Genomic DNA, 17,517 nt, shown 5'->3' with positions numbered 1-17,517 from the left:
ATGTTATAATGTTCCAGGCTAATGTACTTTCCCGGAAAATTTACAACTGTCCTGCAAGTAAAATATATTCCTTTTTCGAGAAAAAGGGCGTTTCTTCGTCCCATGACGGAGCCGTTGAGCAAAAGAGGGTCGACCTGCTGTCTTAGTCGCCGATACGCCTGAATATGAGATTCTTATCGATCACTTTATGTTGCAGGAGTAGAAAACACAACAGCCCTTGACCATTTATCTTTACTGCGTTCCTGCGTATTATATCTTTTACCCTTCATGTAATTGGTCTGCTTTATTTCACTTGCCTTTTACTGATTCTAAAACAGTGACTATTATTAAAAACTTTACCAATGTATATACTACTACCATGTTTTCTTTTAAAAACCTTTATTGTGAAAATGTCATTATACAAATACGACCCTATAACCACGTAGGCCGGACACGGAGCAAACTGTAATCGTATATGATGAGTAGACATTTACACTGTAGAGGAACGTAACGGGCGGGCCATTAGGTTGCAAGAACTAAGGTGTCTAACAGTTGCGGAATCGGTGGACGTACATTTTATAATTAAAATACGACAGGGCCAGTTACAATAAAATTATCTAGATATACATTTGCGGGCAAGTACCATGGGTGACGTTAATTCGAACTTTCAATAGTACAGTAATCAATAACACATCACAACTTAATATCAATAGGGATGTCGAAATATTCAATCTATTCTCGTCCCCGCCCGCCATGTGCTTCAAAACTGCATACGTATCTCGTGATATCAAGGTTGTGCAACCAGTACACAACAAGGAGTTACGAGTCCCATTTATTCCAGCGCCATTTTGGGCGAGGACGGGCAGGTCCAGGATATAGTCAAAATGTCTCTACCAACCATCGACTAAGATGATGTTCATATACTGTATGTTAGACCTGGCACCTTGGCGTGAGTTTCCCTTCCACTTTTTGCTGTTGTGCCTCCAATGTTTTGATGGTGTCTGCTACTCAGGGCACTGCGCCACGGCCAACCCGTGCCGCAGTGCAAGTGCTCCCTACTGTAAAGTGTACATATGATTGATGTCCATGATTGGTTCATTGGATTCACTGTTCGTCCCTAGTAAAGTGCACCAGGAGTGCCAGGGCTTGTGAATGCCAATACTGCTAGTGGGCCTGCAGCGCTGGTTGCGCCACCCACAGAAGCAGCCTTAAAATGTGTCTAGGGTCTGCCATTGCAGAACCTGCGGGCAGTCTGGTACTGTCACCCTGGCTGGGCAAGTGCACACACTTGCCAGCCCCTGAACCTTCCCTTAACTTCATATTAGTCACCCCTATAGTAGGCCTGAGGGCAGGGTGCATTGTAGTGTAAGGTAGAACATGCCCTGATGTGTGTGGCATGTTCTAATAGTGAATTACTACCAAATTCGTTTTTCACTATTGTAAGGCTACCTGTTCCCTTCTAGGCCAGATGGGCTGCTGGAATTATTACACTCTATAATCCCAGCAGGCTCAGGGAACATGGTAGAAATTCGTGTTTAGTATGCCTGAACTCAGAATAATAAAATACTTCTTTTAGTAAAGTTTATTTTAATATCCTGTGTTTGCAAATGCTACTTTTAGAAAGTTAGCATTTGCTTGCCTAACCATTTCAGCCCGCCTCTGCTTGGATGTGGATCTGACTGTCTGGTGTGCGTGAGTGACAGGGCTGGGAGTTGACAGGTAGTGATTAGCAGGAGGACCCCTTAATGGGTGGTGGGAGTTTCCCCTGAATGATGCATCAGGCTGTGCCCCTGCCACCACAATGCTGGCTCCGCCCTCCTGGGGAGCGACTGATGACTCAGCCTGCACCTGGCCCAGGAAGGACCGGAGCTTGTAAACAAAGTGCTCAGGCCACTCCTGCCCTCTCAATGCCGGCTCCGCCCCCCTGGGGAGCGGCTGATGTGCCTGCCCTCACACTGAATGCAGAAGTCATAAGTACCCACAACAAGTACTCAGAGACTGGAGCAGTTATGCAGAGGCCCCCCTGGCTTGCTAGAACAAAAGAAACTGGGTATAAAAGTAGGAGCCCTGCTCCTTGTAAATTAGATCCTGTTTGTGCTACAAGAGAAACTCTGCCCGAAGAGAAGGACCGGGAAGGACTACAAGGAGGAGTGCTGACTCTGGCCTGTGTCTGGTGCCTTGCTGCCAAAGGAGAGGAAGAGAAAAAGACTACAAGAGACTTTTTACTTTATTTTGAACTTTGTGCCAAACTCTGCTAAAAGATCTCCAAGGGCTTGCTGCTGAACTTGCCCCCTGACCAGCGCTCCAGGAACAGTGAGCGCTAACCCCTGACCAACGCATCTGCTGTGTGTGCTGCTTATCGCTGCAGCGCTGTCTGAGGAAGACGAGAGCATCAAGCCCCCCTGCACACCGTGACCGTGGGTGAGCAGATCGCCATAGCAACGTGAAGCCCAGCCGCCGCTGGCCTGAACACCGTGACGGCATCTGCACCTGGCCCCACGAGAGCAAAGTAACGGAGGACCCGTCCGGTCCAAGCACCGGAGTCTACTGGGCACAAGCGCCGTGGATTCCCCCGCAAAGACGGACTACCGCCCTTGTCATCTCCCTCGCTAATCAGCGTCTGGCCGGCTGCCCCGCTGAAGGGACATCACCGCGATCGGCACTTTGGCTGGGTACGTCCCGCACTTGGGGACCGTACTGCCACTGCGCCACACCCAGCCGCCGCCGTCAGGACGGACGAGAAGACTGAGTAAAAGGACCTGAGCCCCCATCGACCACCGCCGCCCTGGGTGACCCGTGACCTGCCGCCTCGAGCCGCAGCTCGCACCGCCCGTCAAGGAAGCAACGCGACGTGGGACAGCTCCCCCTTCAGCCGCCCTCTCCGAGGATCACCACAAGAAGTGAAAGGTACTGTCTTTGCCCCTCCGCGGCGCGAGCGTCCTGCAATCTGAGCTCGCACCGCGCGGTCTGACCTCAGGCACCCCGGGAGCCTCACCGCTGCTGTTTGCTTGGCAGCGCGAGCCGCCCCAGAGTCAGAGGCGCGCTCTGCTCTTGGCCCCCGAGGCCCCGCCTGACGCTCCCCGAGGCCCGCGGCCCCCCCTCCCCGAGTCGAGCCCCGACGGGTGACTCATTTCGAGAGCGGAGACAGCGGGAAGCGCCTTGAAGCGCTATAAGACACTGGAACCTTTCTAAAGCTGGGCAGAAGGCCCAAAAGACCGCATTTATTCAAGAACTGTGCCTTTTTCATAAAGAGTAACTGGAACCTGCATTTGAAGTAACCAAGACTGTATTTACAAGCCTGCTTGAGATTTATATAAAGAACATATATTTTTACAAATACAGTTTGGTGTCATTGTGTGGTGGGTTGGTTGTGATGGTGTGATATTGCAAATGTTTAACCCTACATGCCCCAGAGATTAGCCTAAGACTGCTTAAGCCACACTACCTAGAGGGTAAGCAGAGGTTGTCTTGAAGGTAACCCTCAGCCCTGACGAGGAAGAGAGAGGCCCTGCTTGTCGCCAGTGTTGCACTGCGCCAACCAGAGACTCCCCCTTCCTACATTGGTGGCAGCGGTGGGATTCGCGAATTTACATTTGCAGTGTTTTACCTTAGCTACTGACCATTGCATAGTGATTACAGTCCAGTAACTTAGCCACAGACTTTTTGATTTTTTAATTTTGCTAAAAGAAGAAGATCCCTAGTGTTGCAAGCATGCCTGGCACAGACAGCGTTGATGGGGCGGAATCCCTGACCTCTGAGGTGTTGGAGGTAGAATGGGACCCATCAAAGTTGGATGACTACAAGAGGAAAGAACTGTGGAGCTTTATAAAGAAGTTCAAGGTTCCCCATGCAGGGTGCAGGAACAAGGATGATTTCTACAGGGCCCTGAAAGCCTGGAGTGAATCAAGGGATGCGCCTGTGGATCCTGTGATACCTGAGCGACCAGACAGCGTCCACAGCTTTGGCAGAGGCCTGTCGCCAGAGGAGCTGGCAGACAGACAGGCAACCAGGGATCATGAGATCAAGATGGCAGAATTGAATTTGAAGGGCCAAATGGAGCTTGAAAGCAAAAAAATGGCTCTGGAAGAAAGAAAACTCCAGTTTGAGTTTGATGTGAAAATGAGGGAGATGAGTCTAAAAGAGAAAGCCTTGGATCGTCCTCCCTCTGGTGGCAGCACAACGCCGGTGCAGGTAGAGTCAAGAGTGCACATCCCCAAAGATGTAGTTAAAGAGTTCTTTAAGGGGGATGACATAGGACAGTGGTTTAGGGCATATGAGGTAGCCATGCTTTCCCACCGGGTCCCTGAGAAGGATTGGGGAGCGGGGTTATGGGGAAGGTTCCTTAGCGAAGGAAGGGACACCCTGCTAGATTTGCCCACTGAAGACCAGAGATCCTATCCCCATATGAAAGAAGCTTTAATGACCAGGTATGGGCTTACCCCTGAAATGTATAGGCAGAAGTTTAGGGGGTGTAATAAGCGGCCTGGGAATACGTATGTGGAGTTTGTGACTTTTTTTTGCAGAGCACTGGATGGTTGGGTGAAGGGTAACAAAGTGAATGATTTTCAAGGTCTCTTTGATTTAATTGCATGGGAGCACTTGTCTGATCAATGTTTTCCTGAGTTACGCCAGCACCTGATTGATAGCAAGTTGTCCAACCCGAGGAAACTTGCTGAGGAGGCGGACCGCTGGCTCAGCACCAGGGTCCACAAGGGTCCAGTGGGAGACTCCGCCAAGGGTGGGCAGGGTCCCCAGCAGAAGAGTGGGGGGGACAAGGGAAAACAGAAAGGGTTCCAAAAAGGCCCCCAAAGTAATCCCCAAGGGGACCAGCAGAAAGGTTCTCAGCCTCCCCCACCCCCTAAGCAGAATGGGGCCCCGACAGGTCGACCTGTTCCAAAGGGGCCCTTCAATTGTTACAAATGTGGTGACCCGGGGCACATAGCCAGTGACCCCAAGTGTCGCCTGTTTGGAAAACCAGCACCCACTGGTGCTCCGCCCCGACAAGTGACCAGTGTTCACTTAGGAGAAGAAGTGATGGTCCCGGGGGGTGGAGATCCTGTTCAGATGACCCTAGTCTCACTAGGAGACAGTGAGATGGTCCCTACAAGCTACCTGCCCTCTAACACTAAAAAATATGGGCAGGTGGTTACCATCAATGGTAAGAAAGCTGAGGCTCTTAGAGACACAGGAGCCAGTGTGACTGCAGTGAGGCATCACCTGGTGTCTCAGGAGCAGGTTGTACCCCATGCCTACTGTAGGGTTGTCAACGCTGACAATTCAGAGAGTCAGTGTCCGATGGCTCAAGTTCCCTTCGAGTGGGGGGGGGTCTCTGGTACTCTGCAGGTCTGTGTGAGGAAAGCCATGCCTGTTGACTGTTTGCTAGGGAATGACTTGGAGGACTCCCCTTGGGAAAAGGTGGAGAAAACGACTCACCTGAAGATGGTGGGTCTACCTGACTGGGCGTGCGTGACCACCCGGTCAATGGCAGCCAGTAGGGGTGATCAAGAGGTCCTGGGGCCTGACGGAGAGGCCCAGGAACCGGCCTTAGGGAGAAGGCGCAGGGCGCGCGGGAAACCGGCCCCTGAAGTTCCCACGGTCCAGGAGGAAGCAGACCTTGAGGGGGATGCCCTGGAGCCTACTGGGGAACAGATTGCCGAACTGGGGGACCTGCCTGAGCTGACCCATTGGCAGCAAGAAGGAGGCCCCTCCAGGGAGGAATTCTGCAGGGAGCAGAAAGAATGCCCTTCTCTCGTGGGTATGCGGCAGCAGGCTGCAGACCAGGCCAATGGTGTTCAGGTCAAAACACATTATGTGTACTGGGAGAATGACCTCCTGTACTCAGAGCCTAAGGCTGCTGAACCTGGGTCAGCCCGTGTGCTGGTGGTACCCCAGAAGTTCAGAGCCTTCCTACTGGGACTGGCTCATGATGTGCCTTTAGCAGGACATTTGGGGATGGACAAGACCTATGACAGGCTTGTCACCCACTTCTACTGGCCCCAAATGCACAAGAGCTCAGATGCTCATTGTAGGACCTGTCCAACTTGCCAGGCAAGTGGGAAGAGCGGAGGGAAGAACAAGGCTCCCCTCCAACCCTTCCCTGTGGTCAGTACGCCATTCCAACGAGTGGGTATTGATATTGTTGGGCCTCTGGACCCCAAGACAGCCATGGGCAACAGGTTCATCCTGGTCTTGGTGGATCATGCCACCCGGTACCCTGAAGCCATCCCTCTGAGGACAGTGACGGCCCCCGTGGTGGGGCGTGCACTAATGGGAATTTTCTCCAGAGTGGGGTTCCCTCTAGAGGTGGTGAGCGACAGGGGGACCAACTTTATATCCAAGTATATGAAGTCCCTTTGGCAAGAGTGTGGTGTAACCTACAAGTTCACCACACCTTACCATCCACAAGGAAATGGGTTGGTTGAAAGATTCAACCGAACCCTGAAGGGCATGATCATGGGCCTGGAAGGTCCAATGAGGCGTAAGTGGGACGTCCTCTTACCATGCCTGCTCTTTGCATACCGCGAGGTGCCACAGAAGTCTCTAGGGTTCAGCCCCTTTGAGCTGCTGTATGGTCACCCCGTGAGAGGACCACTGAGTTTGGTAAAGGAAGGCTGGGAGCAATCTCCCAGGAAACCTCCCCAGAATGTATATAGCTACATGCTGGCCTTCAGAAACCAAACCAGGCGCTTCAGACAACTTGCTGAGGCAAATCTGGAAGCAAGCCAGGAGGAGATGAAGCGGTGGTACGACCAGAATGCCACTCTGGTAGAGCTTCAGCCTGGACAGGAGGTGTATGTCTTGGCCCCAGTGGAGCCCTGTGCACTTCAGGATAAGTGGACAGGCCCATTTGAGGTTGTGGAGCGCAAGAGCTCAGTGACATACTTGGTGGACATGAAGACGCCCAGGAATCCTTTAAGGGTCTTACATGTCAACCGCCTCAAGCCCCACTTGAAAAGGTCCGAAGTGGGCATGCTGTTGGCCACTGATGATGGAATGGAAGAGGAGTCTGAGCCTCTCCCTGACCTCTTAGTGGCCTGTGAGAAAGATGGGTCAGTGGATGGAGTTAACCTCTCACCCACCCTGACCCCTGAGCAACAGGAAGACTGCCGCCAGTTGCTGGGGCAGTTTCCAGACCTGTTCTCCCTGGTTCCTAGTGTCACAGATTGGTGCGTCCATGATGTGGACACAGGGGACAGCTTACCTGTGAAGCACAAGGCTTACAGGGTAACTGACAGGGTACGGGCCTGCATCAAGGAGGAGGTCTCCAAGATGCTTGCTCTTAGGGTGGTTGAGTCTTCCAGCAGTCCTTGGTCCAGCCCCGTGGTCTTGGTCCCAAAGGCTGCTGCGCCGGGAGCCACACCTGAACTCCGGTTCTGTGTGGACTACAGAGGACTCAATTCAGTCACCAAGACTGACGCGCACCCTATCCCCAGAGCTGATGAGCTCATTGATCGGCTAGGGGCTGCCCGGTACCTCAGCACGTTTGATTTAACGTCTGGGTACTGGCAGATCGCCTTGACCGATGGGGCAAAGGAGAGGTCAGCATTCTCCACACCAGATGGGCATTTCCAGTTCCGGGTTATGCCATTTGGGATGAAGAATGCCCCTGCCACCTTTCAGAGGTTGGTCAACCAGGTGTTGGTCGGGCTGGATGAGTTCAGTGCCGCCTACCTGGATGACATCGCAGTGTTCAGTGGCACCTGGCCAGAACACCTGCGGCACCTCTGGGAAGTGTTGATGGCGCTGCGCAAGGCAGGCCTCACAATCAAGGCAAGTAAGTGCCAGATTGGGCAGGGTTCAGTGGTGTACTTGGGACACCAAGTGGGGAGTGGCAAGGTGGCACCCTTGCAACCCAAAATTGAGACCATCCTGGCTTGGGAACCCCCCAAGACCCAGACTGCAGTGAGAGCCTTCCTGGGGCTCACTGGGTATTACAGGAGGTTTGTCAAGGGCTATGGCACTATTGTGACCCCCTTGACAGAACTGACTTCTAAGAAGCAGCCCAGGAATGTGATTTGGACTGACACCTGTCAGAAGGCTTTTGACACCCTGAAGACTGCCATGTGCACGGCGCCCGTGCTCCTGGCTCCTGATTTCTCCAAGGAATTCATAGTGCAAACAGACGCTTCAGAGCATGGTGTAGGGGCTGTTCTCTCACAGATGACTGAGGAGGGCTGGGACCAACCCGTAGCCTTCATCAGTAGGAGGTTACTTCCACGGGAAAGTAGGTGGAGTGCAATAGAGCGAGAAGCATTTGCTGTGGTCTGGGCGCTGAAGAAGCTAAGACCCTACTTGTTTGGGTCTCACTTCCGGGTTCAGACGGACCACAGGCCCCTCAGATGGTTGATGCAAATGAGGGGTGAGAACCCAAAACTGTTGAGGTGGTCCATCTCCCTACAGGGTATGGACTTCACGGTGGAACACCGCCCTGGCACAGATCACGCCAACGCTGATGGTCTGTCCAGATTTTTCCGCCTTAGTGATGAGGAACTCCCTGGGGAAGGGTAGTTCTCCCCACATTTCAGCTGGAGGGGACACGTGTTAGACCTGGCACCTTGGCGTGAGTTTCCCTTCCACTTTTTGCTGTTGTGCCTCCAATGTTTTGATGGTGTCTGCTACTCAGGGCACTGCGCCACGGCCAACCCGTGCCGCAGTGCAAGTGCTCCCTACTGTAAAGTGTACATATGATTGATGTCCATGATTGGTTCATTGGATTCACTGTTCGTCCCTAGTAAAGTGCACCAGGAGTGCCAGGGCTTGTGAATGCCAATACTGCTAGTGGGCCTGCAGCGCTGGTTGCGCCACCCACAGAAGCAGCCTTAAAATGTGTCTAGGGTCTGCCATTGCAGAACCTGCGGGCAGTCTGGTACTGTCACCCTGGCTGGGCAAGTGCACACACTTGCCAGCCCCTGAACCTTCCCTTAACTTCATATTAGTCACCCCTATAGTAGGCCTGAGGGCAGGGTGCATTGTAGTGTAAGGTAGAACATGCCCTGATGTGTGTGGCATGTTCTAATAGTGAATTACTACCAAATTCGTTTTTCACTATTGTAAGGCTACCTGTTCCCTTCTAGGCCAGATGGGCTGCTGGAATTATTACACTCTATAATCCCAGCAGGCTCAGGGAACATGGTAGAAATTCGTGTTTAGTATGCCTGAACTCAGAATAATAAAATACTTCTTTTAGTAAAGTTTATTTTAATATCCTGTGTTTGCAAATGCTACTTTTAGAAAGTTAGCATTTGCTTGCCTAACCATTTCAGCCCGCCTCTGCTTGGATGTGGATCTGACTGTCTGGTGTGCGTGAGTGACAGGGCTGGGAGTTGACAGGTAGTGATTAGCAGGAGGACCCCTTAATGGGTGGTGGGAGTTTCCCCTGAATGATGCATCAGGCTGTGCCCCTGCCACCACAATGCTGGCTCCGCCCTCCTGGGGAGCGACTGATGACTCAGCCTGCACCTGGCCCAGGAAGGACCGGAGCTTGTAAACAAAGTGCTCAGGCCACTCCTGCCCTCTCAATGCCGGCTCCGCCCCCCTGGGGAGCGGCTGATGTGCCTGCCCTCACACTGAATGCAGAAGTCATAAGTACCCACAACAAGTACTCAGAGACTGGAGCAGTTATGCAGAGGCCCCCCTGGCTTGCTAGAACAAAAGAAACTGGGTATAAAAGTAGGAGCCCTGCTCCTTGTAAATTAGATCCTGTTTGTGCTACAAGAGAAACTCTGCCCGAAGAGAAGGACCGGGAAGGACTACAAGGAGGAGTGCTGACTCTGGCCTGTGTCTGGTGCCTTGCTGCCAAAGGAGAGGAAGAGAAAAAGACTACAAGAGACTTTTTACTTTATTTTGAACTTTGTGCCAAACTCTGCTAAAAGATCTCCAAGGGCTTGCTGCTGAACTTGCCCCCTGACCAGCGCTCCAGGAACAGTGAGCGCTAACCCCTGACCAACGCATCTGCTGTGTGTGCTGCTTATCGCTGCAGCGCTGTCTGAGGAAGACGAGAGCATCAAGCCCCCCTGCACACCGTGACCGTGGGTGAGCAGATCGCCATAGCAACGTGAAGCCCAGCCGCCGCTGGCCTGAACACCGTGACGGCATCTGCACCTGGCCCCACGAGAGCAAAGTAACGGAGGACCCGTCCGGTCCAAGCACCGGAGTCTACTGGGCACAAGCGCCGTGGATTCCCCCGCAAAGACGGACTACCGCCCTTGTCATCTCCCTCGCTAATCAGCGTCTGGCCGGCTGCCCCGCTGAAGGGACATCACCGCGATCGGCACTTTGGCTGGGTACGTCCCGCACTTGGGGACCGTACTGCCACTGCGCCACACCCAGCCGCCGCCGTCAGGACGGACGAGAAGACTGAGTAAAAGGACCTGAGCCCCCATCGACCACCGCCGCCCTGGGTGACCCGTGACCTGCCGCCTCGAGCCGCAGCTCGCACCGCCCGTCAAGGAAGCAACGCGACGTGGGACAGCTCCCCCTTCAGCCGCCCTCTCCGAGGATCACCACAAGAAGTGAAAGGTACTGTCTTTGCCCCTCCGCGGCGCGAGCGTCCTGCAATCTGAGCTCGCACCGCGCGGTCTGACCTCAGGCACCCCGGGAGCCTCACCGCTGCTGTTTGCTTGGCAGCGCGAGCCGCCCCAGAGTCAGAGGCGCGCTCTGCTCTTGGCCCCCGAGGCCCCGCCTGACGCTCCCCGAGGCCCGCGGCCCCCCCTCCCCGAGTCGAGCCCCGACGGGTGACTCATTTCGAGAGCGGAGACAGCGGGAAGCGCCTTGAAGCGCTATAAGACACTGGAACCTTTCTAAAGCTGGGCAGAAGGCCCAAAAGACCGCATTTATTCAAGAACTGTGCCTTTTTCATAAAGAGTAACTGGAACCTGCATTTGAAGTAACCAAGACTGTATTTACAAGCCTGCTTGAGATTTATATAAAGAACATATATTTTTACAAATACAGTTTGGTGTCATTGTGTGGTGGGTTGGTTGTGATGGTGTGATATTGCAAATGTTTAACCCTACATGCCCCAGAGATTAGCCTAAGACTGCTTAAGCCACACTACCTAGAGGGTAAGCAGAGGTTGTCTTGAAGGTAACCCTCAGCCCTGACGAGGAAGAGAGAGGCCCTGCTTGTCGCCAGTGTTGCACTGCGCCAACCAGAGACTCCCCCTTCCTACACTGTATTTATTAGAGTAACACTCATCTGTCCACATGAAATTAATTTGCCACAATCTAAACATGTCATTTTAATCTTTCCAAAGTTCTTCTAAATGTTTGGGACCGTTTCCCTTGCCTCTGATGCTGTTAGTGCCACTTGTTTGATGAATGTACTGGCAGGTCGGGGGTTCTCCTCCAAATCTCTCTTTTATACAGCACTATAATTAATCGGTGCCACCTCTCCATATGACGATGCATGGTATAGTGACCATAACTATATTTTTTTTCGGTTCCTCTGGAGAGTACATCGTGGCAGATGAAGCGTGTAACGTACCGGGCATTTACCTTTTTTGCATGTAGAGGAAAGGAAAAAAAATTCGAGCGTCCGAGTTCTAAGGTGTCCCAGGGCCATTTTAGTGGACCAGGCCGAAATCCAAAGAACAGGCCGCCATTTTGAGAGTCCTGTTGCAGCCGCCTGTCGCTGTAGCATCAACAGCGGCCGAAACTCAGCTAAATGGCAACTGAAACGGTAAAGGGGCGCCCCACTACAGCAGACAAGCCTCCACCTAGGAAGGCCTGTTCACGCCGCCTCCCCCCCCCTTCGGGCACCCCACGCCGTTATTCGGAGCAGGATTGTAGGATGGCCACACCAGTGCGGCAACTTGCTAGACACCACCTCGGTGCTAACCGAATCTCAGCGCCTTGTGGTGTCTTCCATTCCGAAAATATTGTTGCGCTGCCTTTGGCCCTATTCGCACATCGGTCCGCTACTGACGCCACCTCACAGGCCAACGGGGCGCCCCACGCCTACTTTCAGCATTGTAGGATGGCCACACCAGTACGGCAACTTGCTAGACACCACCTCGGTGCCATTCGGATCTTGGCATCTCAGCGCCTTGTGGTGTCTTCTATTCAGGAAATATTGTTGCGCTGCCTTTGGCCCCATTCGCACATCGGTCCGCTACTGACGCCATCTCACAGGCCAACGGGGCGCCCCACGCCGACTTTCAGCATTGTAGGATGGCCACACCAGTGCGGCAACTTGCTAGACACCACCTCGGTGCCATCCGGATCTTGGCATCTCAGCGCCTTGTGGTGTCTTCTATTCAGAAAATATTGTTGCGCTGCCTTTGGCCCCATTCGCACATCGGTCCGCTACTGACGCCATCTCACAGGCCAACGGGGCGCCCCACGCCAACTTTCAGCATTGTAGGATGGCCACACCAGTGCGGCAACTTGCTAGACACCACCTCGGTGCCATCCGGATCTTGGCGCGTTGTGCTGCCTTCGGCCTATTCGCACATCGGTCATCTACTGACGCCGCCTCACGTGCCAACGGATTTTCTACGCATTTTATACCCTATGCCGCATAACAGGTCATGTGACTTGTTTATAAAACTTTTCATTGGTTCATTTTACTTTTGGTTTCCTAATGATGGAAGGCTTGATCATATGACCTAAAAATAACACTTTTCATTGGATGAAAACTTTTTTTTTTTCCCAAACGATGAAAGCCCCACCTTGTTTCTGGATGTTTCAGACTGAAGCTGGCGTCAGCATGAAAGCACCACCATCTCGTGGCTCCGTCGTGGTCATTCCGCGAGTAATCATGGCAGCCGCTCCCCACCGGAAGCCTGCAGGAGTCGGGGGCCCCCAAGACTTTTGTACAATCCTCTCAAGGCTGAGGGAACGCTTTCGAGAATGGGGTCCAAGACCTAGCAGACTAGCGTCCGATTTCCAAGGTGTTCCAGGGCCATTTCAGTGGACCACGCCCAAATCTGAAGAGCCTGCCGCCATTTTGAGAGTCCTGTGGCAGCCGCCTATCGCTGCACCGCAAGAGTGGGCGCAACTCAGCTGAATGGCGGATTTTGACACAGTGGACCAAAAGCGGACGGAATGGCAACTGAAACGGTAAAGGGGCGCCCCACTACAGCAGACAAGACTCCACCTGGAGAGGCCAGTTCACGCCGCCTCCCCCCCCCCGGGGCGCCCCACGCCGTTATTCGGAGGGCGGCAACTTACTGGACATCACCTTGGTGCCATCGTTCTGCTGCCTTGGAACTATTCGCACAACAGACCGCTACTGAGGACCCACCCCCCGCGACGCCCCACGCCGGATACCGAAATCAGTGCGGCACCCAGGCAACATCACCTGGGTGCCGTCCAGAAATCTGGACGTTGTGCTGCCTTGGAACTATTCGCACAACAGACCGCTACTGATGACCCACCCCCCGCCGGATACCGAAATCAGTGGGGCACCCAGGCAACATCACCTGGGTGCCGTCCAGAAATCTGGACGTTGTGCTGCGTTGGGACTATTCGCACAACCGACCGCTACTGACCATTGTTCCTTCTTTTTCACTTTAAATGTTTACATTTTTTTACTGTTTTTGTTTGTTTTGTTGTATATATTTATAAGTTATTAAAGTTTTATAATCCTACTACTTTGTTGGAGTGCTATATATTTTTAATGTGACACATAATTGTAAAAACTTTGATGTACAAAGAGGCATCCCTGGAATCTTCCGCTTCAGGCTCGGTCCCCTCCCCAATCACAATACAGGATGGTTTTCAGATAGTAGGAACGCGTGTGGTGTGACGGATCTCATCGGTTGTGGGCCTTGATCTACTATAACTCCTTTGAAGAGGGGTGATTCTTTACAGCTGGGGCCATAAACTACATCTGCAGGGCTAGCTGATAGCCTGGGACCGGCCTGGACAATCGGACACAGAGGAAGAGGAGTGTCAGAGGGTGCGGTAGTGAATAGGGCGAAAGGGAGGTGTCGGGCGGGCACAGGGTGTGATTCTCAGGGAAGAGCAGCGCAGATGGGGGGAGGTTTATTGCCCATGCATAAGACAGAGAGCGGGGGTGACCAGTGCCTGGGGGAGATGCTTGCGAGGGTGGGGAGCCATGCTAAGGATCGACAGCGTGCAGCCATGTTATCCACCTCCCATTGGATCACATGGCTAAGAACTGCTCAGAGCAGGTGTTACTTTTTGGAGATATTCGCGCTTAGCTTAGCTTGGTCAATACATGTGTACAGGTTGACCACATCTAGTGTGATCAACAACATTCAAAAAAATAAATAAATAAATAAATAATAAATATATATATATATATATATATATATATATATATATATATATATATATATATATATATATATATATATATGTGTGTGTTAGTTATATTATGCAGGTAAATGATACAGGTAAATGAACGGTAACTTTTTTCTAAGACAGTTTTGTATTTAAGTAAATAAACATGTTACTTTTTCTTAGATGTTACAAGTATTTCTTTATTATATATTTTTTCACAATTGGCATTTCGTGTACAGTTTGTTTAATCCATTCATTAGTATATATGACTTCCCAGGTTGCAGGTAAATGTTCCATCAATTCATCTGTTAAGTCTTCTATAAGCATGAGCAGTAATTCCATTCTGTGAAGCAGTACCAGTTATTAAACTGCATCCACAACTGCTTTGATAAACCAACTTTACATGCTTAAAAGCATATAACCAATTCACAAAAATGAACTAATAAACATCAGACAATGAGAGAGGAGATGATTTTGAGGGACTCTAACCTAGGGGGAGGACCAAGCAGATGCCTTGAGCACAAAGAGCATATCATTCTGAACAATTCAGTGGTGGTCCCATTCTCTTAGGACCACCCCAAGCACAGTTATGGGCAAAAATACAACGAAAAGCCCCTGCAAAGCATTATGGGATAAGATTAGCATCATTATTAGCATTCATGAAAGGGTTTCAATGTTTTTGAATTTGCCTTATCAGGGACATCTTGGGACAACGAGGTGAACTGCAGCTTGATGTATAATATTTTAAATGCTATTGCATTTGCCTCATCAGGGACATCTGGGGACGACGAGGTGAACTGCAGCTTGATGTATAATATTTTAAATGCTATTGCATTATTTGCCTCATCAGGGACATGTTGGGATGACGAGGTGAACTGCAGCTTGATGTATAACATTTTAAATGCTATTGCATTTGCCTCATCAGGGACATCTAGGGACGACGAGGTGAACTGCAGCTTGATGTATAATATTTTAAATGCTATTGCTTTTGTCTCATCAGGGACATCTAGGGACGACGAGGTGAACTGCAACTTGATGTATAATATTTTAAATGTTATTGCATTTGCCTCATCAGGGACATCTAGGGACCTGTGCCCTCGCAGGTGGTCGCTCCCTCCTCGCTGTCCTGCTGCTCGCCTGCCTGCCTGCTGTCTTTCCTGCTGCCTGGACGCTTTCCCGCCGCCGCTGACCCGTAGCTCCGCCTCCCCCCCTCTCCCATTGGTCCTCCCGCCTCCTGCTTCCCGGCTGACCCTCCCTCCCGGCTCCTACTTAAGGGGTCCCTGCCGGGTCACTCACTGTGACCCCTGTGCCCTCGCAGGTGGTCGCTCCCTCCTCGCTGTCCTGCCGCTCACCTGCCTGCCTGCTGTCTTTCCTGCTGCCTGGATGCTTTCCCGCCGCCGCTGACCCGTAGCTCCGCCTCCCCCCCTCTCCAATTGGTCCTCCCGCCTCCCGCCTCCCAGCTGACCCTCCCTCCCGGCTCCTACTTATGACGCCCCCTCAGCGACCGCGCAGCGGACGCGCGCAGCGGGAGCACCGATTGAGCGCCGAAGGTGCACCAAAGGTAAGTCCGTCTGCACCCGTCCACGCCTGGCCCGCGCCCAGTGCCAGGACCCCTGGCCCCCACCGTCGGAAGCCGACCCGACGGACCTACGATGCCACCGAACTCAACGCTCTCAACACCGGTCGAACCCCGGGCTGCTACCGAGCCACACCGAGACGCACCCACGGACCCTTCAGCTGCCACTCCTGCAAGTTCACCTGCAACCGGACCCACGCTACACCAGCACCCACCAGGCCGAACTCCAGCACCACCCACCTGAAGTGCATCCTGCTCAACACTCGCTCCGTCCACAGACACGCCGTCGAGCTCTGGAACCTGCTTGACACCACAGCCCCAGACGTCGCCTTCCTCACGGAAACCTGGATGAACGCCTCCTCAGCGCCCGACATCGCCATCGTCATCCCGGACGGCTACAAGATCATCCGGAGGGACCGCGTCAACCAGACAGGAGGAGGCATCGCCATCATCCACAGGAACACCATCCGCATCACGACCGACACCGACGATACCCTCGCACCCACGAACACCTGCACTTCCAGGTCCACGTCAACCCCAAGACCACCCTCAGAGGCACCCTCATCTACAGACCCCCGGGACCACGCACACAATTCAGCGAAGACATCGCCGACTTCATCAGCCCACACGCCCTCCCCTCCGCCGACTACATCCTCCTCGGGGACCTCAACTTCCACCTGGAGAACAACAACGACCGCAACACCATCACCCTGCTGGACAACCTCGCCAACCTCGGACTCAAGCAGCTGGTCAACACCCCCACCCACTACGCTGGACACACGCTCGACCCGGTCTTCTCTTCCACCAAGGACATCGCCTTCAGCCACGCCACGGGACTCCACTGGACGGGCCACAGCTGCGTCCACTTCAGCTTCAGAAGGACCACGTTCCACCATCACCAGCAACAGGTCCCCCGCAGAAGCTGGAACAAGATCACTGCAGACCAGCTCGCTACCTCACTGAGCAAGAACCCTCCCACCAGCACAACGAACCCCAGCCAAGCGGCCACCAACCTCACGAAATGGATCAGCGACTGCGCAGACGACCTCGCCCCTCTGAAGACCCTGCCCAGCAGACCCGGCAGCAAGAAAGCCCCATGGTTTAACGACGAACTCAAGAGCTCCAAGAAGAACTGCAGAGCACTCGAGAAAACCTGGCGCAGAAACCCAACACCAGACAACATGACTGCCCTCAAGCTCGCCACCCGAAAACACCACCAACTGATCCACACCACCAAGAAAACCGCATTCAAGGAACGACTGGACAACAACGCACACAACAGCAAGGAACTCTTCAACATCGTGAAAGAGCTCTCCAACCCCAACGCCGGAAACAACGACATCACCCCTTCACAAGACCTCTGCAACTCCCTCGCCTCCTACTTCCACAACAAGATCGCGGACATACACAACAGCTTCAGCACTCAACCGACGCACGCCACGATCGACCCACCGCCCCCCACAACCACCCTCCACGCCTGGACCCCGATCAGCACCAAAGACACCGTCCACACGATGAACTCCATCCACTCCGGATCTCCGACAGACCCCTGCCCTCACCACGTCTTCAACAAGGCCGACGCTGTCATCGCACCCCACCTGCGGGACCTCATCAACACCTCCTTCGACACCGCTACCTTCCCGGAGAGCTGGAAGCACGCCGAACTCAGCGCTCTACTCAAGAAACCATCAGCAGACCCCACCGACCTCAAGA

Source organism: Lissotriton helveticus, chromosome 1_2, assembly GCF_964261635.1.
Source record: "Lissotriton helveticus chromosome 1_2, aLisHel1.1, whole genome shotgun sequence".
Lineage (NCBI taxonomy): Eukaryota > Metazoa > Chordata > Amphibia > Caudata > Salamandridae > Lissotriton > Lissotriton helveticus.
The sequence above is the reverse complement of the archived record's forward strand: the minus strand, read 5'-3'. Positions refer to the sequence as shown.